The 25,001-nt window shown below is 43.0% G+C and overlaps 1 protein-coding gene across 4 annotated transcripts in view; it reads right to left on the reverse strand.

Moving 5' to 3' along the window:
• Window positions 1-25,001, reverse strand: part of AGBL4 (ATP/GTP binding protein like 4) — a 1,510,388-nt gene that overhangs the window by 86,871 nt on the left and 1,398,516 nt on the right. The window lies entirely within an intron of this gene.

The raw sequence follows: 25,001 nt of genomic DNA on the forward strand, positions 1-25,001 counted from the left end.
AATGAAGAAAGGGATGACTGAAGCCTGTTTTACAATGTAAGATTCAAATAATCTGTATAAATTCTGAAGATAAAAGATAATATTTAAATAAATGTTGTTAAGGGGCTACTTTGTCCCCTCCCCTGAAAACCTCCAGAATTCTTATGTCCCATCTTCCTTGTCATTATGCATGTTTAGATGGAAAGTTCTGATATTTGGTGCCTAAGATATTCTATGTATTTTCTTTCACTTTCCAAGCTTCCTTCCTTTCCCTCTAACTTTTACTTTCCCAGTGGATTCACAGATTCCTTGTAATTTTCCTCCTGTACTCTCTCTCTTCCCACCCTCCCTGTCTCCTGCACCTCAGGAAACTGGCTTCTGATGAATGAGGAGTCTCTCCCTCCTCCTTCCACACACACACAGCCTGGAAGAAGGTGGGCACCAAATACAACTGGACAGCATTCAATGTGGTTGAGGACAAAAAACCATCAAAATACAGAAGGGCAGGGGCTGGCAGCTGGGTCCTGAGCCCGTAATATTTATTCTCCTCCCTGACTGCCAGGGCAGGGCCTTCTGGAGTCATTAACACCCACTACAGGCTGGGCCAGAGCCTTCATTGAGATTCTGCTCACAGCTAAACCATTTCCAAGCCTGCCCAGCTCTGTCAGCTGCCCTGATACCTGTTTGTGAAAAACGGATAGGGCGCCCAGCCCTCTGGCAGCCTGACAAATGGCTTAGAAGCAGGCTTGAGGGTTCCTGGCAGAGGCCCACACCTCTGGGCTTCAATGAAGGGTGGGAGAGAAGGGTATTTTCCTGTCAGGTGGCCTGACTTCCCAGGCAGGAAGTATGGAGAGCAGGAAAGAGTAGGTGAAGGGAGAAAGGCCCTTGGGGGAGGGTCATGGACTGAGCCAAGGGTGATCTTGCCCTGAGGGCAGAGAGATGTCAGGACCCAGTACACTCCCTGGGTACAACAGCAGCCTGTAGGACTGCAGGAACAATTACTTTTATTTTTTTCTTCATCCTTAAAATGGGGATAATAATACCTACTTTGCAGTGGTGAGAACTAACTGAGTTAATACAAATAAAGGACTTTTAAAAATAGTACCTGGCTAGCTGTTAGAACTCAGCAATTCTTATCACGGAATGAGAATGTTGGACATCTCATTTAATTTTCACATAAGCCAGAGTTTTGGCCATTATCCTCATTTTAAAGATCAAGTTTCAGAGGGGCTACCTCACTTGCCCAAGATCACACAGCTGAGTAACAGAGAGAAAGGATTTAAAATAAATCTACATGACTGCAAAGCATATGCCTTTAACCACCAGGCAACACTATATATAAGCATTTTGTGCGCCACTTTGGGTCTGTGTGAGACTATCCCTATGGGTTTTAAGGAAATAAGATTTTTAAAGCTCCCTAGTCTGAAACAAACCAACAAAAACTCAAGATGATAATCAATCCATTCATTTTTAAAGTTCAAATCCTGCCACATTCCATAATGAGAAAAGGAACATAAACAGCTGGGCTCAGACACAAGGAACTCTTCTAGCCCTAGGAGGCGGAGGAGAGGGAGGAAGTGGGAGCCGCAGATAATGCAAACCTGAACAGGCAGTACTGAGTAGCAGTCACTGGCTTTTCCAACTGCCAGTGCGGCCAGGGGCCTGCTGCCAGGGGGTGCTCAATACTTTGTGGGAACCAATTGACTGGATGGACAGAGTAGAACCACATTAATTAATTCATTCAACAAATATTTACTAAGTACCTACCATGTTCCAGACTGTATGCTGGGTGCTGGTATCAAAGAAATTAATAAGCCCAGTTCTTCTGTCATAGGAGTTTACACCCTTGGTGAGGATGTAGGCAGAAATCAGACAACTCCCATTCAGAGTGACTGATTAGTGAGTACAGTGATATAGAGCACAGGGGTTTGGAGAGTTCAGGGGAAGGAAACCTGGATGGCTGGGGCAGAGAAGGAGTCCTGAAGAAGTGCTGTCTACATGGATGGTTCAGAATCCATTGCAGTTCTAGAGATGAAGGTCGAGAAAAGCAGGGGTGCTTCTTTCTACAGTGGCTTAGAGCCAAGGCCTGGACATTGTCTCAGTACAAAGATGAAAGTTAAACAAATCACTTGAAATCCTACAGCCCAGAAACAATGACCATTAACAACATCTTGCACCTACAGACAGATTTTAATATAGCTGGTTGGAAGAATAGATGGCTAAATAAAAGTGCTTTTAAAAAACAGAAATACACTATAAATATTTGTATTAAAAAAGGTGTTGAATTCAGTTTTTCTTAAGTTTAAAAGAACTTAAATGAATTATATCTTTAAGAAATGTTTTCTCACAAGACACTTTTTTTTCCCTAGAAGATATTTCTAGGGTTAAAAACAAAATGAGGGCCGGGTGTGGTGGCTCACACCTGTAATCCCAGCACTTTGGGAGGCCGAGGTGGGCAGATCACCTGAGGTCAGGAGTTCGAGACCAGCCTGCCCAACATGGCGAAACCCTGTCTCTACCAAAATACAGAAATTAACCGGGCATGGTGGTGGGCACCTGTAGTCCCAGCTACTAGGGAGGCTGAGGCAGAAGAATCGCTTGAACCAGGAGGTGGAGGTTGCAGTGAGCTGAGATCGCGCCACTGGACTCCAGCCTGGGTGAGACAGTAAGACTCCGTCTCAAAAAAAAAAAAAAAAAAAAAAAAATGAGATTATGAGACACTTTAAGAGACTGAAGTCATTGTATGTGTGTTTTTTAAAACTATAGTTTGAATTTTTGAAGAAAGATGAAGACATGAGAGAAGTTAAATAACTTACCTAAGATCACACAGCTAGTCTGTGGTGCAACTGGAATTTGAACTTAGACACATATAATTTTTTAGAATATTAATTTGCCTCCCTAAGGAGGGAAACTTTCTAATTTTAAACAATCAGAAACTGGGGTCCAAAGAGGGCGAATGATTTCCCTAAACTCACTTTCTGATTCAGCAATAAAGTAATTCTGGTTGATTAGATCATTGTTCCTAACTATTCTTCCCTCCTTGTAATAAGAAATCTCCTGTTGTCATTTTTGTTTGCCTAAGAATCTAAGAGGAGTATAAATACCCCCATCTCACTGACTTTGGCCTTGACTTCAGGACATGCTTTGGTCAATGGAATGTGAGCAGTCATGATACTTGCCATCTCTGTGTGGAAGCTTTAAATGAGATTATGTTCCTGTTCTCCGCCATAAAACAGCAGGTCCCAGATAGGGGTGACACCTTTAGCCTGGGCCCTAGATGAGGAAAACATAGAGTTGAGCAGAGCCAGCAGAGCTGTGGCTGGCTCACTTACAGCCGGCATAGAGCATAGACATGAAATAAACATTTGCTGCGGTAACCTGCCACGATATTGGGGTTGTATTCACAGCAAAAGCTAACCACGATAACACAGCACAGTTTCTTGCAGAAACGTATTCTTCATTTTTCCCATTCTCAAGGTTGCCTCCAGTTGTGCAATAATTACGAGTTCAGGCCATCAGATAAATGGCTGTGTTAGTGGGCATTTTAATTTTAACTACTAAATACATAAGAAATAATTAGAGAAAGAGTTGGAAAGCATAAGGCACAAGAGGAAAAATCAGATGTCAAAGGTTTAGATTTCCAAGGTCACCCTCTGATGAAAAGAAAACTGGTAAAAACCCGCTTTGTTGACAGAGAGACAAGGGTGAGTCAAAGAATTGACGTTTCTTTCTTATTCTTCTGCTGCATGCAGAACTGTTGGCATCAACTAAAATACACATTCACCCAGAAGCACCTTGTTCAGAAATGGAAGATGCTAAGGAAAAAAAAGGTAATAAATGCCAAATGAATCTCTGCCACCAAATCACCAATGACCTTGGGGAAGTAATTTTCCTTCTAGCAAAAGTTTTCTCGTTTGTAAAATGAAGAGGCTGAACAAGAATCTCTCACTTTCCTTCTGGCTCCAACGTTCTATGATCTGATTGTGTCTAACTCATTAATCCTAACTAGCTTGAATAGGACCCAGTAGCATTGAGGCTGATCACAGGAATCCATCAAAGTGTAGCCCAAAGAAGGTGATCTTGAGAATCAAATGAGGATAATCTAGAGAAGGTGTCTGCACATTGTAAAGGGCTCTCATGTTGCTTTTCCACTCACCCCTGTAGAGACTGGGAAGCCCTGAAAGCCTTTAGGTAATTATGCTTTAAAAAGTTGTGACTGTGCTGGTGCATCTTGGGAAGGAAGCTGCATCTTACCAAGATGCGGGGAGGGAAAGGAGATAGCCACCTCCCCATAGGAGAATTGTTGCTGCACCTGCCTGAGATAGAAATCTGAGCTACAGGGGAAACATCAGATTGAATCTTGAATTAAAACAGATGTGATCTCAGTATAAAAAGTTTTTCAAAACCTTAAAAGTTCAATTTTCTTCCTTTTAATCTCTTAAGAGAATCACTGGTTTTAAACCCAACAGAGTAAAATTCTCAGGTAAGAAGATGAACCCAGAACTCTATTTGCTGACCAGATCTGAGTAAGACTTGCTTTTCCTGTTTGCATTTATTTCAACAATCTTAAATCTCACATCCTCAGTAGTTCTACCCTGGACCCAAAAGTTTGCTTCTGCCATCGGTTACACCCTTGCTACTCAGAATGGGGTATTAGTTTGTTGTTGCTGCTATGACAAAGTACCTGAAGCTGGGTGATTTATAAATAATATAAATTTATTTCTCACAGTTCTTGAGGTGGGAAGTCCAAGATCAAAGCACCAGCAGGTTCAGTGTCTGGTGAGGATCTGGCATTTGCTTCCACGATGGGGCCTTGAAAGGTGTGTTCTCATACGGTGGAAGAAATGAAAGGTGAAAGGGCAAAATGTTGTAACTAGTTCTCTTAATCCCTTTTATAAGGCACTGACCCCATCCATGAGGGAGCGGCCTTCATGATCTGATCACCTCCTAAAGGGTCCACCTGTCAATACAATTGCACTGGGGATTCAGTTTCAGCATATGGATTGTGGAGGGGCCCATACGTTCAAATCATAGCAAGGTCCTTGAACTGGCAATATCAGCGTGCCCTGGCAACTTGTCAGAAATGCAGATTCTCAGAACCTCACTCCACACCTACTGAGCAGAACTTGAATTTTAATAAGATACCCAAGTATTTCCTGTGCATTAAAATTTGAGAAGCACCAGTTTACACCATGCCCTCAGATCCCGGGAGGCCTCTACAACCAGAGAAGTTCAGAGTTCATATAACCTCTTCCTTGAACAAATGAGAAACTGAGATCCAGAGTGAGAAAAGAACTGGGTTTTCTAAGTTCATACAACTAGTAAGCATAATTGGTACAGAATAGTTTGTAACAGTCAAGTACAATTCTCTATAGCTAGCTGGAGATGAAGCACACTGCACTGCAAGCCACCCTGATTTTGGCGTCAACTCTGTGTATAAGGTTTACAACCCAAGTGGGCCAAATTACTTCATCCCCGAGCCTCATTTTCCTCTTTTGAAAAAATGGGATAAATAAGACTACCTTGATACAGGTGTGAGCATTAAGTGAGATAATGTGTGTGAAATCCTTACCATGGTCTGGGTGCTCAGTCCCTAGTAATTACTGTCTAATTACCAGAGATGGGAGTGGAACCCAAAGCTTCAGAATCCTACTTAGTGTCTTTTCTCCTTCACAAAAGTCATAACCCAAATTCTACTATAGGGCACAGTTTCCAACTTTAAAGGACGCCTTTGCCTCTGCAGGATAAACAGCTCCTCTACATGCTCCCTGGGGTCCTTGGTTCTTTCCTCCTGTGGCACTTAGACACACCTCCAATGACTGGTTTCTTTTCTGCCTTTCCCACTAGAGTGAGTGTTGCTTCAGAGCAGGGACCATTTCTTGTCTCTCTCTATCCCCAGAGCACATTATAGTAGATGTGTTGGCAGATGGAAGGAGTGAGGGATGGGGAGAGAGAAGAAAGAAAGGAAGGAAGGAGGGAGAAAAGGAGGGAGGGGGGAGCTGAGAAGATGCTAAGTGTTAGAAAGCAACCATTTTACAGCATGATGGATTCATTCAAAGAAATAGCTTGACAGAACAGAATTCATCTTTTTATGACTGTGACAACACTAATACATTTATTTCCCTTCTGAAATTAACTTTCTAATATTAAAAAAGGTCAAAATGAACTGCAGCAAAATGAGACATTTTGTCATTTTTAACAAATTATACCAAAGCAGACTGTCAGATTAAAGGGGTCACTGTTTTAAGGTCTAAACACTGGTGCTGATTGCATAATCAGAGCTAATGCTTGTCATTCTACCCTTTTCCTGCCCACAAACCTCTAACAGTTGCCTTTGGCCAAAAGGATGAAACTCAAATCTCTCAGTCTGGTATTCTGAGGTCCTTTAGAATCTGACCACTTTTCTTTTTTTAATCCATTCCTTCCCCAAAGGGACTCTCTAAACTATGCAGACCCACCTCCTTCCTCGTATTCTTTTCCTACGTACTTCTGTTCATGTGATGGCTCTTGTTTTAACTGCATCCCTCCTACCATATGCCCATGGGGATTCTCTCTACCTTTTTTCTATCCTACCCATCCAACCCATGGGCTGGTCCTTATTTCTTAGAATTTGACTTACTGTGGCCTTCAGTCTGCCACTTCTGCCTTGGGGTGGCCCTTGGGCCGACCATGACCATGGCTTGGACCCTTGAATACCCTTTGCTTCTCTTATACCTTGCTCTGCTCACCCTTCATTCCCTCAGAGACATCTGGGAAAGGTATGGTGGTCTGAGAGGGGACCCGTGTCCAGGTGCTTTGTTAGAAAGGTAAAGGAGGGAAAAGCAAGAGAGATGAGGCTCTACCTTGCCACTCCTGCTCCTCTCTTCCTCTGACTTATCAGTGGGTATGCTCAGCCCTGGGCCACCTAGAGTCAGAAGAACTGAGATTCAATCCTGACTCTGTCTCTTGGGAAAGTTACTTAATATTTTTAGGTCTTAGTTTCTCCATCTGTAAAACAAAACAATAGGCCAGCCATGGTAGCTCACACCTGTAATCCCAGCACTTTGGGAGGCTGAGACAGAAGGATCACTTGAGCTTAGGAGTTCGAGACCAGCCCGGGCAAGATAGTGGGACCCTGTCTCTTAAAACAAAACAAAACAATAATCCCTGTCTCACAATGTTGCAATAAGGGTCAAATGAACGCTTGAATGTGAATATGCTCTGAAAACTATACATCTCTGTGACAAATTAGTGAAAATAGTTATGACAAGACCCATGTGCCAGTGATTCATCCCCAGGGTCTGGAGTGCATGTGCTCCAAGTTCGGTGGAAATCCTGGGTACCTGAGTTTGAGTCTTAGCTCTACAGTAGTACAGTCCCACTGTGTGACCTGGAGCAAGCCATTGCCCTGCCCTGGGCTGAAGTGTTCTCTCTATATGAAGGGTTAGTTTGGAGCACCTCTTTAGTTCACCCAGCTCTGAAGTTTTCTGGCTCCACATAGAGAAAAGTGATCTCTGAGACCCTAGAAGGCCAGAATTACATTATTAATTCAAGGTTAAAAGTAGCCAAGTTGGGGATGTGTACATCTTCAGGCTATGGCAACAACCTGTGGATGAACAGGAGACATCCTAAGGTCAAAACCTCTTGCCTGTGTTAGTATTAGCCAGTCCCATTTAAGATCCCAGATCCTAATTTACCTAGCATGCTCAATCTTTGGAGTTCATTCTGGACTTTTCAAACCAATGTTTCTTACAGTGGTGGGGGGAAGAGTGGGGGTACCCAAGGTAATGGAATAGATCTATTTATAGTATCATTTTAACCAAAAGATAATGGGGGTAATTCTGAATTTTTGTGCTTAAAAGGTGTCATCATACCAAGAAAAAAAAAAGGGGAGGAAATCAATAGAATTTCTCCTTTCTAGGCTGGCCGCTTTCATGCATTTTCAAGCTAAAACCAGAGACTCTGAGAAACGAGGGGCCTCTGGCTGCTGCTGGGCCCCTGGGGAGCACGCCCACCCTGAGCTGCACTAGGGTTGTGGGCCTTAGTATCAGGCAGATCTGGCTTCCACTTCAAGTCCTTTGACTACCAGTTGTGTGACCCTGCAGGTTTCAACTGCTTTTCATTTGTTCTGCCATTCATCTGGCATTTTACTCATGTATTAGGCTCTATGCTCTGTGCAAAAGAGTGCAGAGGTGATGGAAACAAGAGTTTCATCCCTCAAGAAGTTCACATATGAAGAGAGAAAACAAGCAAATAAACAGATCAGTGTAGTGTGGAGTGATAAATGTGTGCAGCAGGAGAGATTATGGTTAGGGGAGGGGCATTCACACCGAGCCTTAGTTTTCTCACCGGAGAAATGGGGATAATAATGCTCATTTCAAAAGGCTGTTAAATGGACTAGATGAAACAGTGCCTGGCACTTAATGGATGCTTAACAAATAGCAGCACCTTCACCCTTTCCCCCTGCAGGGTCCTGAAGCCCTGCTTTCATTCACCCCACCCATGCCAGGAGGCCGAGTCACACAGCAAAGATGTCTAATAAAGAACCGCCTTAACAGTTGGAGGGTTTTTCAAGGTTATAGCCTGGAGCTAAACTCTAAGAGGAAAGTTTTCCTCTTGTAACTGGGAGCCTGAGTAAGTCAACCCTCCCGACTGCTGAGTCTGCACAGGTGATGCCAGGAGTTTAAAGCAGAGCTTTGGCCTTGAAGTGCCCTCTAGGATCAGCCGGTGAGCGCTGCTGTGTCGAGTGGCTTTAGCTGCCAATCAGCGTACAAACTCCGCCTCCAGCCTCTGTGAGAGAAGCCCCGCCCCAAGCCTCTCCTGGTGTCTGGAATCGCTCCGGGGGGATCTAGAGTACCGCATTTACTGATAATTCATTCTAGAAGCATTCTGGCTGTCGTCAGCCCTTAGGGATTATGGTAAGTTGACCCCAACACACAAATGCACACATACCCAAACCCTCGGAATGAAGGAAATCGGCTTGCCTTCCGAAGGTTAAACCGTAAAATCCACTCGGAATGAATTGAAACCGACAAATGCAGGAAACCCTACGAAAGAAAAGCTTCTGGAACTGGGTTGGTTGTAACCCAATTAAAGATATTAGCACAGCTGTAAAAAGACTTTGTCAAAGATGGGGATGGGGAGTGGCCACAGCATTTGAGCTAATGGCTCAAACTTGCTTCTAATCTGTCCTTATTTATTTATGTATTTAAACATTTTTTAAGAGACAGGGTCTCTCTCTGTCTCCCAGGCTGGAGTTCAGTGTCGTGATCATAGTTCACTGCAGCCTCCAACAATGCCCACTGAGCTCAAGCAATCCTCCTGCCTAAGCCTCCCTAGTATCTAGGATTACAGGTGCGCACCATCATGCTCGGCTGATTTTTAATTTTTTTTGTAGAGACGGGGGTCCTCTTTGTGGTCCCCAGGCTGGTCTTGAACTCCTGGCCTCAAGCAATCCTTCTGTTTGGGTCTCCTAAAGTGCTGGGATTATAGGCAAGAGCCACCATGCCTGACCCAGTCTGTCTTTTAAAACCTACTTGCATCACTATTTCAATAATTAGAGCTATAGCTGTTTTTAAAATGCTAAAGTTTAAAGATGGTGATAATTGGTGATAATGAAATATTATTCAGAAGATCCCTTTGTGAAATTAACATTGAAATAGTAGCTATTGTATATTACTAGGTTTGAGCTGGTAATAAATGCTAACATTTATTGGTTGCTTACAATTTACCAGCCTTAAAAAAGATCACACTATATAAGTGCTTAGTGGATGTGTGTGTGTGTGGGGGGGGGGGAGGTGTCTTTTTTAATCCTCACAACACTTCTCTAAGAGATGGTATTACCCCCATTTTGCAGACAGGGCTATGGAGGCTCAGAAAGGTGGGGTGGCAGGTAGAGCCAGAACTGGAGGCTAGAGACAATTTTTTACTTCAGAGTCCTTACTCTTCATCCCTATCAGATTAAAGAGTCTGTCTCAAGTCCTTCTGGCTGACAGGGCAGTGCTGGGAGGCCAAACGCTTAGCTGACTGAGAGGGGTCAAAGTAGGAAATGTGAGGTGTGCTCTAGGGAAGGGATAGGGAGATTTCCTGTTATACTTACAAAGAGGGTGAAGAGTTAGAAATCTTCCTAGGACGTTAGGAGCCTGAATATGGGAAGTCCTCTGGGACAGGAGTTTTGAACAGAGAAGGTAGAGATAAGATGGATGGAAAGAGAGATAGAAGGATGGCTGGTTAGACAGACTGGTGGATAGATGGGTACTGAACCCAGTTTTCTTCTATCATATGGGTTGGGCTGGTTTCATGAGGCTTTTATCCTATGGGCTGACCTAGAACCAGGCAATGGACTCTGATGAGTTTGGTTCTGTTTTATAAAATAAAGCTCCTCCTCATATGTGGGTGGCTAGGTACCCTCCTCCTTCCCTAATTTTTTTCTGGTTATAAAGTTAACATATACTTGTGGAAAACTGTTGGAAAATATAAAAAAGCAGTGGAAAAAAAAACACCCTAGTACCCAGAAATACCACTGCTAACATCTAGTTTACATCCATTCTTTTCGTGTATGTTTTAAACTTAGTTGTTATATATGTCTTAACATATAATACATATGCAACTTTGTCTTCTGCTTTTTTCCACTTAAAATTATAGCATAAGCATTTTAACAATAACATAAACTCTTCATAAACATCCATTATATGAATGTATCATGATTGACTTAATCAGTTTACCACTGTTAGGCGTTTAGATTTTCCTGGGTTTTTCACTATTTATAAATAATTATTCTGTGGCCGTTTTTTTTTTTTTTTTTCATAAATCCTTATTCACACTTCAGATTTTTTTTAAGTCTAGGTTTCTAGTACTGCAATTGCTGGCTCAAAGCTTTAAACACAAAAATATATTTTAAGCCCCAGAAACTCATAGTAAGATTTTTTTCTCTCTCTCTTTTGAATTCTGTGTATTTCGACTCCCTGAAGGATTGTCATCCATGGCTCCCAGGGTCAAGTCCAAGCTTCCTGGGGTCCCGCAGGGCTCTCTATGACTTGTCTCTGCCTGCCACCCAACCTTGCCTTCTGCCCCTTCTCCACATGCTCCCCTTGTCCAGTCCAGCAAACCAAACTCCTTGTAATTCCCAAGTATGTTCACCTGCCTAATACCTGTGTCCTCACGTATCTGCTCCTTCTGCCTGTAATGCTTCCCCAGTCTTTGTCTAAAAAAATCCTACTCTTCCTTCAAAGCTCATCTTAGAGGTTACCTCTTGTAGAAAGCCTTGCCTGACCCCTAAGTCCAGTTCACATGACCCTACTTTAACCACATGGTAGCTGGAGCCATTGTCTATCATTAACATGCGCTACACTGTGTTTCAATCATTGGTTGACTTGGTCTGGAGCTCCAGAACAGAAGTTTGCAAACTTTCTATGCTCAAGGAATCTTTTATTCAAATACACTTTTTTTTTTTTTTTTTTCAGATGGAGTCTCGCTCTGTCATCCAGGCTAGAGTATAGTGGCCTGATCTCGGCTCACTGCAACCTCCGCCTCCCGGGTTCAAGGGATTCTCATGCCTCAGCCTCCCAAGTAGCTGCGACTACAGGCACCCGCCACCTTGCCCAACTAATTTTTGTATTTTTAGTAGAGATGTGGTTTCACCATGTTGGCCAGGCTGGTCTCAAACTCCTGACCTCTGGTGATCCACCTGCCTTGGCCTCCCAAAGTGCTGGGATTACAGGCGTGAGCCACTGCGCCCAGCCTCAAATACACTTCTTATACTAATAATAGTTAAGTTTTTTTGAGAATTATGTGCCTGGCACAATGCCTTAAGTAAGTCACAGGCATCATCTCATTTAATCTTCACAACAACTCCTTACAAACAAGGACACTGAAGCTCAGAAAGGTTAAGGAACCTGCCCAAGGTAGCAAAGTTATTGAGTCAACGTTGACTTGAGATTTAAACCTGGGCCTGAGCCTGAGCTCTTAACCACAGACTTATCCTGCTTTGTGTAAAATGGAGAGAAGCCCCCTCAGACCCCTTGCAACTTTTCTAAGAACAGTTTAAAAACCACTGCTGTAATCTAGATCATCAGCTCCTTGAGGGAAGGGACTGTTACTTGCCACTGTGTTCTAGCATACAATGCTTGCACTCAGGAAATCTTTAATGGGTAAATGAATGACTTTTTCCTTTTGAAGATTACTGTATAGGGAAGATTATGTATACACTTCAGTAGCCTTCAAGTGAAAGCAAGCCTGGAAAGACTTGCTGAGTGGTAGGGCACCAAGGCTCATTGACCAGAAGGCTGGGCCATACCCAAGCTGATAAGACTTCCCACAGCCAGACACTTGGGACCGGTATAGGAGTTGGGAGATGGGCATTAGGACTTAAAGAAAATAGGGGCAATTTCCTGATAAAGGTTAAACACTTCAGTTCTTGCTGGAAGGAGTGATTAGCCTGGTCCTTTTCTTATCAGAATTCAGCTCTCTCCACCACAGTAAATAATGGACTAATTAGGCCTCTGGCTTACTTGATTTCCCATGGCTAAGGCCGATTTCTGAAGTGCAATATGCTATTTGATGTACTAGAGTGAATTCATCTTGGGCTCGAGAGCCTCTCAACGGCAACAAGCAAAAATAACTGTTGGAGAAGTTCCACATATGCTGAACACAAAACACCCTAAAATGTAACCTGTACTCTGCAACCTGCTCAGCTGAGTCCCTAATGGGGTAGCAGGCTATACGCAGATTGCAACCTGCTCAGACGGGGGCATGGAAAGGGAGGAGTATATGGGAGGAGTAAGAAATGGAGGGGGTGGGTTAACTGGAAAAGTTCCTGGAAGAGATGACCTGGGGTAAACCAGAGTGGTTCGGTAACTGACAAGAGGTTATTGCAGGAGTGTCGGGCTACCCACAGAGACTCTTTTTTAGCTCATTTGTGGCCTGGGTAATTGAGTGACCATGGGACATAGAAAATGGAGAAGCAAGTTTGGTCTAATTTTGAAACCAACGTAAATTGAATAGATATCAGCAGCAGAGAGGGAGCAAAGAAGAAAACTTTAGAATCTGTGGGTTTCTGATGGAGATTCTATGTGGGTGGATTCTAATGCTCCAGAATTTCCAAATTTGTGAGCTTGAGAAGAGATTCCATATGTAGCAGCTCTTTGTGACAGAGGATCAGCAGGGACAAAATATGAAGGAAAGATTAGTTAATGGAAATACAATACAGTGAGAGAGAATTATGGAGGTTTGAAAGTTGCGAGTGCAATGAATTTCTCTGGGATGTTTCAGTGCTGTCTTGCTGGGAAATGATGGGTCAGATAAGGGAGCTACCAAGATTTCCCTAAACACTCATTGAGTGCCTACTAAGTGTTGGACTCTGACAGAAGATGGAGAAACAAGATGAAAAAGACACAATGTTTATGTTTGAGCAGCTCAAAGAATAAAGGAGGTGACAGGAAAATGATCACTAAAACACAGCATGATTTGCACCTTAACCAGGGAGTTTACCCAGCTCTGTGGGATGCCTGTAGGAATCCAAACAACTGCCCTCTAGAGAGACTGCATTTCGATCAATCAACTGCTCAAGAGGTTCTCACTGAGCTACCAATGAGCATCTGGCCCTGGTCAGGGCCGCAGGGAGGTGAAGGTAGACCCTTTGCACTGGAGGGGTTTGCAGAAGAACAAAGAAATGAGGGTTCATTGTGGAACAAAGTATACAGGGAACCCTTGAAGATGATGGACTTGGAGGTGGGTTCTAAAGAGTAAGGAGGATTTTGAGAGTGTCACTTGGCTTGGAACATTTTTTCTCCACTTTACTCAGCGAATTTGTATTTTTCATAAGTCTTTTCAGATGTTAATTCCAGGTGTGTGTGTGTGTGTGTGTGAGCATGTGACAGTGTCTTGCTCTGTTGCCCAGGCTGGAGTGCAATGGTGCGATTATAGCTCATTATAGCCAAGAACTCCTGAGCTCAAGGGATCCTCCTGCTGCTGCTTCCTAATTAGCTAAGACTTAAAGGCCTCCACCACCATACCCAACTAATTCATTTTTTCTTTCTCCTTCCTTCCTTCCTTCCTTCCTTCCTTCCTTCCTTCCTTCCTTCCTTCCTTCCTTCCTTCCTTCCTTCCTTCCTTCCTTCCTTCCTTCCTCTTTCTCTCTCACTCTTTCTTTCTTTCTCTTTCTCTCTTTCCCTCTCTGTCTCTTTTATTTCTTTTTTGTTGTTTAGAGATGGGGTCTCACTTTGTTGCCCAGGCTGGTCTCAAACTCCTGGCCTTAAGCAATCCTCCCACTTTGGCCTCTCAAAATGCTGGAATTACAGTCATGCATTTCCGGGTTTTAATGAGTGATTTTCTTCTTTCCTGTCTGCCTTTTCTCCCTCTCTCCCGGGACACATTCATTGAGGGCCTGTCCCCTGTGCTGGGTGTTGGGGATATAAAAATGACTAATGCTAAGGCTAAGACCTTAATAGAGTTACAGTGTATAGTGGAGTATGGGAGCTGGGCTGGGGGACAGTGAGGTAACCGCTGCAATAGCCAGGTACGTAAAGTCTATTCTCATATACCTGCTACTAAAGGTTATATATATGCATATTATCTAATCTTAACAGAAATTCCAGAAGATGGGCATTGCCATTCCCAATTTACAAATAGGGGGACTGAGGCATACAGAGTTTAATGGGCTGGACTCAAAAAGAACCTTCTAGAAACTCTACATTTGAAGTAATATATATCTAGTCAGTAGTTGAGAGGTATCCAGAGTGTTTTGGGATGAAAAGGTGTTACAAAAATTGAAGGAGACAACCTGCTGGACAGGAATATCACTCAGAAGCATGAAATCCATCTCTACTCTGCTTTCTGCTGGAGTCAAAGTGAAAATCTAGAGTTAGAAAAACTATATCTTTTATAACAGGTGGGAGAAGTTGCCCTTCAGAAAAGTAATGACTTCTCTTAAAATTCCTCAAAGTTTCATAAACTATCTCAAACTGTTGTAGGGAAAACTGTAAAAATTTCATGAATCCAAAGCACCCGGTGTTCTCAGAGCCCCCTGTACAATATCATATTTACTTCAAGTCTTTATTTCCATATTGAACCTTTCACCCCAGTGGCTATTTACTGATTTCCTGGGCCGTGTGGGTAGGAGTGGAAAACTATTTGAGCAGACCTAAGTGTGCAATCCATGGTGCTGGTGTAGGTGCTTTAACCTATCCCTCATGGCACCTCCAGCAGCTGGCTGCTATCTGAACATTTCAACAGGACATTCCTCTCCATAGCAAGAACCTTTCCTTGCCTTTATAAAACACTTTACATTCACATATTTTGGATCTTGCTGTACAAGTGGTGAGGTAGGCAGGTCAGAGATTTTTCTTCTCTTTTAGCAGATAGGCACACTGAGGCTTTGGAAACTAATGTTTATGGAGTATCTGCTTTGTACTAAGCACCTTCATTAAGCATCCAATCAGTCTGTCCTTGGCAGCAGCCAAGACTTTTGTGCCTTGTGGAAGTTCTGCCCATCACTGGATCAAGAGCTATACCCAACAGACATCTCTACAATGGCACAGAAAGCTGGAGCCAGAGGGCCTCTTTGGAGACCAATCTTCAACTTCTACAAGGTATAGACAAGGTGGAAAGTAAAGTCCCAGAGAGGGTAAGAGAATCACCAAGTCTCTTTTTTTCTTGGTATGAGCACCAAGAAAATGAGTGGTTCAGCCACCCTGGCGGAGGACTTCGTATTCCCAGCCCCATTTACTGACACACAGTTTCAGCTGCTCCCTGCAGGGAACCTCTGGGATAATCAAGTCAGGAGATATGGGGATGGAACAAAGGTTTGGGGACCCACAGCCTAGTTCCCAGAGTTGCTAAGGCCTCAGTGACATAGTCTGCAAGTGCCCTAGGGATGTGATTTTTTTTTTTTTTTTTTTAAAGGAAAGTGACTTTTTATTCCAAAGCTAGCTTAGGGGAAGAAGTACAGCCTTCTTCCCTTAAGAGGACTGTTTGGCTTTTGGAGCAGAAAGTGGATGCTTTTAAAAGGGATGACTATATAGGGATAGAAATGAGCAGGTGGGGGTGGTCCATGTGCTAGTTCAGTGCCTTATTTACCGAGCAGCTGAGCTGGTATCTTCATGGGCATAAATAGGTTTTTTTTTTTTTTTTTTTTTTTTTTTTTTTTTTTTTTTTTTTTTTTTTTTTTTTTATACTTTAAGTTCTAGGGTACATGTGCATAACGTGCAGGTTTGTTACATATGTATACTTGTGCCATGTTGGTGTGCTGCACCCATCAACTCGTCAGCACCCATCAATTCGTCATTTATATCACGTATAACTCCCAATGCAATCCCTCCCCCCTCCCCCCTCCCCATGATAGGCCCCGATGTGTGATGTTCCCCTTCCTGAGTCCAAGTGATGTCATTGTTCAGTTCCCACCTATGAGTGAGAACATGCAGTGTTTGGTTTTCTGTTCTTGTGATAGTTTGCTAAGAATGATGGTTTCCAGCTGCATCCATGTCCCTACAAAGGACGCAAACTCATCCTTTTTTATGGCTGCATAATATTCCATGGTGTATATGTGTCACATTTTCTTAATCCAGTCTGTCACAGATGGACATTTGGGTTGATTCCAAGTGTTTGCTATTGTGAATAGTGCCGCAATAAACATACGTGTGCATGTGTCTTTATAGCAGCATGATTTATAATCCTTTGGGTATATACCCAGTAGTGGGATGGCTGGGTCATATGGTACATCTAGTTCTAGATCCTTGAGGAATCGCCATACTGTTTTCTATAATGGTTGAACTAGTTTACAATCCCACCAACAGTGTAAAAGTGTTCCTATTTCTCCACATCCTCTCCAGCACCTGTTGTTTCCTGACTTTTTAATGATTGCCATTCTAACTGGTGTGAGATGGTATCTCATTGTGGTTTTGATTTGCATCTCTCTGATGGCCAGTGATGATGAGCATTTTTTCATGTGTCTGTTGGCTGTATGAATGTCTTCTTTTGAGAAATGTCTGTTCATATCCTTTGCCCACTTTTGATGGGGTTGTTTTTTTTTTTCTTGTAAATTTGGTTGAGTTCTTTGTAGATTCTGGATATTAGCCCTTTGTCAGATGAGTAGATTGCAAAAATTTTCTCCCATTCTGTAGGTTGCCTGTTCACTCTGATGGTAGTTTCTTTTGCTCTGCAGAAGCTCTTTAGTTTAATTAGATCCCATTTGTCAATTTTGGCTTTTGCTGCCGTTGCTTTTGGTATTTTAGATATGTAGTCCTTGCCCATGCCTATGTCCTGAATGGCACTACCTAGGTTTTCTTCTAGGGTTTTTATGGTATTAGGTCGAACATTTAAGTCTCTAATCCATCTTGAATTGATTTTCGTATAAGGAGTAAGGAAAGGATCCAGTTTCAGCTTTCTACTTATGGCTAGCCAATTTTCCCAGCACCATTTATTAAATAGGGAATCCTTTCCCCATTTCTTGTTTCTCTCAGGTTTGTCAAAGATCAGATGGCTGTAGATGTGTGGTATTATTTCTGAGGACTCTGTTCTGTTCCATTGGTCTATATCTCTGTTTTGGTACCAGTACCATGCTGTTTTGGTTACTGTAGCCTTGTAGTATAGTTTGAAGTCAGGTAGCATGATGCCTCCAGCTTTGTTCTTATGACTTAGGATTGTCTTGGCAATGCGGGCTCTTTTTTGGTTCCATATGAACTTTAAAGCCGTTTTTTCCAATTCTGTGAAGAAACTCATTGGTAGCTTGATGGGGATGGCCTTGAATCTATAAATAACCTTGGGCAGTATGGCCATTTTTCACAATATTGATTCTTCCTATCCATGAGCATGGTATGTTCTTCCATTTGTTAGTGTCCTCTTTTATTTCACTGAGCAGTGGTTTGTAGTTCTCCTTGAAGAGGTCCTTTACATCCCTTGTAAGTTGGATTCCTAGGTATTTTATTCTCTTTGAAGCAATTGTGAATGGAAGTTCATTCATGATTTGGCTCTCTGTTTGTCTGTTACTGGTGTATAAGAATGCTTGTGATTTTTGCACATTAATTTTGTATCCTGAGACTTTGCTGAAGTTGCTTATCAGCTTAAGGAGATTTTGGGCTGAGACAATGGGGTTTTCTAAATATACAATCATGTCATCTGCAAAGAGGGACAATTTGACTTCTTCTTTTCCTAACTGAATACCCTTGATTTCTTTCTCTTGCCTGATTGCCCTAGCCAGAACTTTCAACACTATGTTGAATAGGAGTGGTGAGAGAGGGCATCCCTGTCTTGTGCCAGTTTTCAAAGGGAATTTTTCCAGTTTTTGCCCATTCAGTATGATATTGGCTGTGGGTTTGTCATAAATAGCTCTTATTATTTTGAGGTACGTTCCATCAATACCAAATTTCTTGAGCGTTTTTAGCATGAAGGGCTGTTGAATTTTGTCAAAAGCCTTTTCTGCATCTATTGAGATAATCATGTGTTTCTTGTCTTTGGTTCTGTTTATATGCTGGATTACGTTTATTGATTTGCAAATGTTGAACCAGCCTTGCATCCCAGGGATGAAGCCCACTTGATCATGGTGGATAAGCTTTGTGATGTGCTGCTGAATCCGGTTTGCCAGTATTTTATTGAGGATTTTTGCATCAATGTTCATCAGGGATATTGGTCTAAAATTTTCTTTTTTTGTTGTGTCTCTGCCAGGCTTTGGTATCAGGATGATGTTGCCTCATAAAATGAGTTAGGGAGGATTCCCTCTTTTTCTATTGATTGGAATAGTTTCAGAAGGAATGGTACCAGCTCCTCCTTGTACCTCTGGTAGAATTCAGCTGTGAATCCATCTGGTCCTGGACTTTTTTTGGTTGGTAGGCTATTAATTATTGCCTCAATTTCAGAGCCTGCTATTGGTCTATTCAGGGATTCAACTTCTTCCTGGTTTAGTCTTGGAGGAGTGTAAGTGTCCAGGAAATTATCCATTTCTTTTAGATTTTCTAGTTGATTTGCGTAGAGGTGTTTATAGTATTCTCTGATGGTAGTTTGTATTGCTGTGGGGTCCGTGGTGATATCCCCTTTATCATTTTTTATTGCGTCTATTTGATTCTTCTCTCTTTTCTTCTTTATTAGTCTTGCTAGTGGTCTGTCAATTTTGTTGATTTTTTCAAAAAACCAACTCCTGGATTCATTGATTTTTTGGAGGGTTTTTTGTGTCTCTATCTCCTTCAGTTCTGCTCTGATCTTAGTTATTTCTTGCCTTCTGCTAGCTTTTGAATGTGTTTGCTCTTGCTTCTCCAGTTCTTTTAATTGTGATGTTAGAGTGTCCATTTTAAATCTTTCCAGCTTTCTCTTGTGGGCATTTAGTGCTATAAATTTCCCTTTACACACTGCTTTAAATGTGTCCCAGAGATTCTGGTATGTTGTATCTTTGTTCTCATTGGTTTCAAAGAACATCTTTATTTCTGCCTTCATTTCGTTATGTACCCAGTAGTCATTCAGGAGCAGGTTGTTCAGTTTCCATGTAGTTGAGCGGTTTTGATTGAGTTTCTTAGTCCTGAGTTCTAGTTTGATTGCACTGTGGTCTGAGAGACAGTTTGTTATAATTTCTGTTCTTTTACATTTGCTAAGGAGTGCTTTACTTCCAATTTTGTGGTCAATTTTGGAATAAGTGCGATGTGGTGCTGAGAAGAATGTATATTCTGTTGATTTGGGGTGGAGAGTTCTATAGATGTCTATTAGGTCCGCTTGGTGCAGAGATGAGTTCAATTCCTGGATATCCTTGTTAACTTTCTGTCTCGTTGATCTGTCTAATGTTGACAGTGGAGTGTTGAAGTCTCCCATTATTATTGTATGGGAGTCTAAGTCTCTTTGTAAGTCTCTAAGGACTTGCTTTATGAATTTGGGTGCTCCTGTATTGGGTGCATATATATTTAGGATAGTTAGCTCTTCCTGTTGAATTGATCCCTTTACCATCATGTAATGGCCTTGTCTCTTTTGATCTTTGATGGTTTAAAGTCTATTTTATCAGAGACTAGGATTGCAACCCCTGCTTTTTTTTTGTTCTCCATTTGCTTGGTAGATCTTCCTCCATCCCTTTATTTTGAGCCTATGTATGTCTCTGCATGTGAGATGGGTCTCCTGAATACAGCAGACTGATGGGTCTTGACTCTTTATCCAGTTTGCCAGTCTGTGTCTTTTAATTGGAGCATTTAGTCCATTTACATTTAAGGTTAATATTGTTATGTGTGAACTTGATCCTGCCATTATGATATTAACTGGTTATTTTGCTCGTTAGTTGATGCAGTTTCTTCCTAACCTCGATGGTCTTTACATTTTGGCATGTTTTTGCAATGGCTGGTACCGGTTGTTCCTTTCCACGTTTAGGGCTTCCTTCAGGGTCTCTTGTAAGGCAGGCCTGGTGGTGACAAAATCTCTAAGCATTTGCTTATCTGTAAAGGATTTTATTTCTCCTTCACTTATGAAACTTAGTTTGGCTGGATATGAAATTCTGGGTTTAAAATTCTTACTCTTTAAGAATTTTACTTACTTACTCTTTTGAATATTGGCCCCCACTCTCTTCTGGCTTGTAGAGTTTCTGCCGAGAGGTCTGCTGTTAGTCTGATGGGCTTCCCTTTGTGGGTAACCCGACCTTTCTCTCTGGCTGCCCTTAAGATTTTTCCTTCATTTCAACTTTGGTGAATCTGGCAATTATGTGTCTTGGAGTTGCTCTTCTCGAGGAGTATCTTTGTGGTGTTCTCTGTATTTCCTGAATTTGAATGTTGGCCTGCCCTACTAGGTTGGGGAAGTTTTCCTGGATGATATCCTGAAGAGTGTTTTCCAACTTGGTTCCATTTCCCCCTCACTTTCAGGCACCCCAATCAGACGTAGATTTGGTCTTTATACATATTCCCATACTTCTTGCAGGCTTTGTTCATTTCTTTTTCTTCTTTTTTCTTTTGGTTTCTCTTCTCGCTTCATTTCATTCATTTGATCCTCAATCGCTGATACTCTTTCTTCCAGTTGATCGAGTCGGTTACTGAAGCTTGTGGATTTGTCATGTATTTCTCATGTCATGGTTTTCATCTCTGTCATTTCATTTATGACCTTCTCTGCATTAATTAGTCTAGCTATCAATTCTTCCACTCTTTTTTCAAGATTTTTAGTTTCTTTGCACTGGGTACGTAATTCCTCCTTTAGGTCTGAGAAGTTTGATGGACTGAAGCCTTCTTCTCTCATTTCGTCAAAGTCATTCTCTGACCAGCTTTGATCCATTGCTGGCGATGAGCTGCACTCCTTTCCAGGGGGAGATGCGCTCTTATTTCTTGAATTTCCAGCTTTTCTGCCCTGCTTCTTCCCCATCTTCGTGGTTTTATCTGCCTCTGGTCTTTGATGATGGTGACGCACTGATGGGGTTTTGGTATAGGTGTTCTTCCTGTTTGATAGTTTCCTTCTAATAGTCAGGACCCTCAGCTGTAGGTCTGTTGGAGATTGCTTGAGGTCCACTCCAGACCCTGTTTGCCTGAGTATCAGCAGCAGAGGTTGCAGAAGATAGAATATTGCTGAACAGCGAGTGTACCTGTCTGATTCTTACTTTGGAAGCTTCCTCTCAGGGGTGTACTCCACCCTGTGAGGTGTGGGGTGTCAGACTGCCCCTAGTGGGGGATGTCTCCCAGTTAGGCTACTCAGGGGTCAGGGACCCACTTGAGCAGGCAGTCTGTCCGTTCTCAGATCTCAACCTCCATGTTGGGAGATCCACTGTTCTCTTCAAAGCTGTCAGACAGAGTCGTTCGCGTCTGCACAGGCCTCTGCTGCTTCCCCTTTTGTTGTTTAGCTGTGCCCTGTCCCCAGAGGTGGAGTCTACAGAGACAGGCAGGTTTCCTTGAGCTGCTGTGAGCTCCACCCAGTTCGAGCTTCCCAGTGGCTTTGTTTACCTACTTAAGCCTCAGCTATGGCGGGCGCCCCTCCCCCAGCCTCGCTGCTGCCGTTTTGGTTAGATCGCAGACTGCTGTGCTAGCAATGAGGGAGGCTCCGTGGCCATGGGACCCTCCCGACCACGTGTGGGTATAATCTCCTGGTGTGCCCGTTTGCTTAAAGCGCAGTATTGGGGTGGGAATTACCGATTTTCCAGGTGTTGTGTGTCTCAGTTCCCCTGGCTAGGAAAAGGGATTCCCTTCCCCCTTGCGCTTCCCAGGTGAGGCAATGCCTCGCCCTGCTTCAGCTCTTGCTGGTCGGGCTGCAGCAGCTGACCAGCACCAATTGTCCGGCACTCCCCAGTGAGATGACCCCAGTACCTCAGTTGAAAATGCAGAAATCACCGGTCTTCTGTGTCGCTCGCGCTGGGAGTTGGAGACTGGAGCTGTTCCTATTCGGCCATCTTGCTCCGCCCTTGGGATGTGATTTTTAACAGGGCTGGTTCTGTCTTTTCCTAGGGAGTGATAAACATTCTACCATAGGGGGTAAAGAATTACCTCACCCAGAATGCCATGGCTATGGTCTCCTGTCCTCCTAGTTTATTTCTGAGTGTGTATGTGAGGTGTATGAGGGGTACCCTTTACCTCTCACCCTCCACAAAGTGGGTTTACTCCTTCCACAAAAAGCATCTCCTCCGGGCCCATGGGCTCGAAAGCCTGTCAGGTATGCACACTCGGATCCCTTGGTTCCTAGTGAGGAGCTGCCATCTGAGGGCCTTCTAGCCTGGTGACCCAGTGGGACCTCTGCTTCTCCTGAGAACAGACCTCGGTTTAATTGAATGGTGAAACTGTGCTGTGTGTTTTTGTACGTCTCCTTGGTGTGATTATGTAGAACTGCATACTTGTTTATGTGCCTGTTTTTATTTACCATGTTTATGTTTTCATGTATACGTATTTTCTGTTTGATTTGTGAATGTATGTGTTTTCTGCATATGGCTATGTTGCGTGCGTGTGTGTATCTGTGTGTGTATTTTGTGGGTTGGTGTGAATGAGTGCTGGTTCTGTGTGTGTTATTTGACCATGTCACCAGCTGCTCTGTTTGTCAAGTAAATGTGTTATAATTTATTTATTTATTTGACAGAAAGGGAGCAGCTTATCTTAAGGACTGCAGGAGGCAAGAAAAGAAAAGAAAAGAAAAAAAAAAAGCCAGCCCCGCGTTGCTCTATTTTAAAAACTGCTCTGCGTTGTTATGGCAGCTAATTTTCCTTAAATGATTTAAGGAAACGGATCTGTCTAAAAGAGCTGCAGCCAAGTTGTTATAGCAACACAGGCAGAGCTGAGGAGGGCCTTTCTCCTCTAGTAAACGGGGGAAAATCACCTCGGAGTGTAGAAACCTCTCAAAATAGCAACTTTGGGTTCCGAGGGACTCAGGAGGTAAAGGAAAGGGCTGGTGGAAACCCATTCACCTCCCCAGACAGACCCTGGGGGGGTTCTTCTTAGCAACAGCCTTTTCACTTGAGTTGGGATCTCATCATTCTTCACCTGGACTATGGCAATAAGCACCTACCTGGTCTCCCTTCTTCCCACATAGTCTCACCTCCTTTGATCCAGTCTCCACGCTGCAGCCTTAGTAATTTTCTAAAGCATGCATTGTTTATTCATCTGTGAATTCATCATTCAACAGAATATTCTCTACAGTGCCGGGTTCTGTGCTAGGTTCTGGGAGTACAGAAAGGTGCTGAATGAAATGAATAGGGCATGTTTTTGAACAGCATGCCAGGGAACACTAGCCTTTATTCCAGAAGTAATGCAGGCCCACTGAAAGAATTTAAAGCAGGGAAGACAGACCCAGGTGGATTTAAATTTTAGAATGACTCCAAGATTTCTAGATTGAAGAATCGAGTGGCTGGAAATGTTTTTCATTGATCTCTCTTTCCCTTGCTCCAGCGTCTTTGAGGACTCTCCACTGACTACTATGATTTTCAAGACTGAGAGAGGATATATGCTGGAATATTCCTAACAAGTGGCACTTTGTTTCATTGCTTTGATTTTTTTTTTTAGTTGTGGTATTTAATTCAATTAAAAATCAATGTAAAAGAGGGCCTGAGACCTTGATTTTAGTAAGAAGAGAGCATTGGGCCATAGGAAGAAGCCAAATGCCTTGGGGCAGTGTTCAAACCCATCCATGGGCTTCCTCAGCCTGCACCTCACATGCCCTCTCACAGCTACCTGTTATAAATCCTGCACACCAAGCCCAGAAGCTGAGGTCTTCCACCTCCGTTCCATTGCTCAGCTTTTCCTGGAATGCCCTCTCCCCTTTCCCTATAACTTTCCTTCTCTCCAAAGCTCAGCCACCTGATGAAGTATTACCAATCTCTAAAGGGCCAGCACAAATGCAGATTTCTCAAAAAAGCTTCCTTGGATCACCCACCCCCCACCCCACATGGATTAATCTCTTTCAGCCCCATGTTTCCAAAGCACTGTGTTTACTTAATTATAGCACACCTTCCTGACTGCCTGGAATTAAAATTTCATAAGGGTCTGGCCTTCTCATCAGATTGTAAGCTTCTCCTGACCTGGGACTCTGCCCTATTAATCTCTGTAACCCTAGAGATAGCTCAAGAGTCTTGCAAATGGGAACATTGAAAAATGTGTGCTGCAGTCAATTAACTGAGGATTTTAAAGCAAACATTACTTTGTTATTTAGCTTCATCAAACACTGGGTGCCCTGACAGGTACATAGTAAGATGCTAGTGGAGTTGCAGATGGATGGTCCTAGGAGGCCCATTCACATATGGGCTTAGCTTTCTAAGATCATAACTGGATATAGCTGTGAGAGGAGCACGCTGTCTGTGGCCTTGTGGGTGAGTGACTCTTGTTGTGTGGCCGATTGTATGATGTGAAGTCACTGTCATACTGTGTGGTGTGTGTGCTAGGAGAAAGCCAAACTTCCGTGGATAGGGGGTAAGCTCTCGCCTGAAAGGTAATATCATTTCCGGTGCTAATTAGATCTCAGATCTAAAATCAGAATTGGAAGGAGAGGCCTGGATTACAGCAGAGTTAGAACTGGCTCCCTGGTCTTTACCACCACTAAAGATATCAAAATGTCTCAGCGCAACTCCCAAACAAGATATGGTTAGATGGTGAGGACAGGTTAGGGACTGGGAAGACAAGGGATCTGGAATC

This window comes from Rhinopithecus roxellana, chromosome 12 (assembly GCF_007565055.1).
Source record: "Rhinopithecus roxellana isolate Shanxi Qingling chromosome 12, ASM756505v1, whole genome shotgun sequence".
NCBI lineage: Eukaryota > Metazoa > Chordata > Mammalia > Primates > Cercopithecidae > Rhinopithecus > Rhinopithecus roxellana.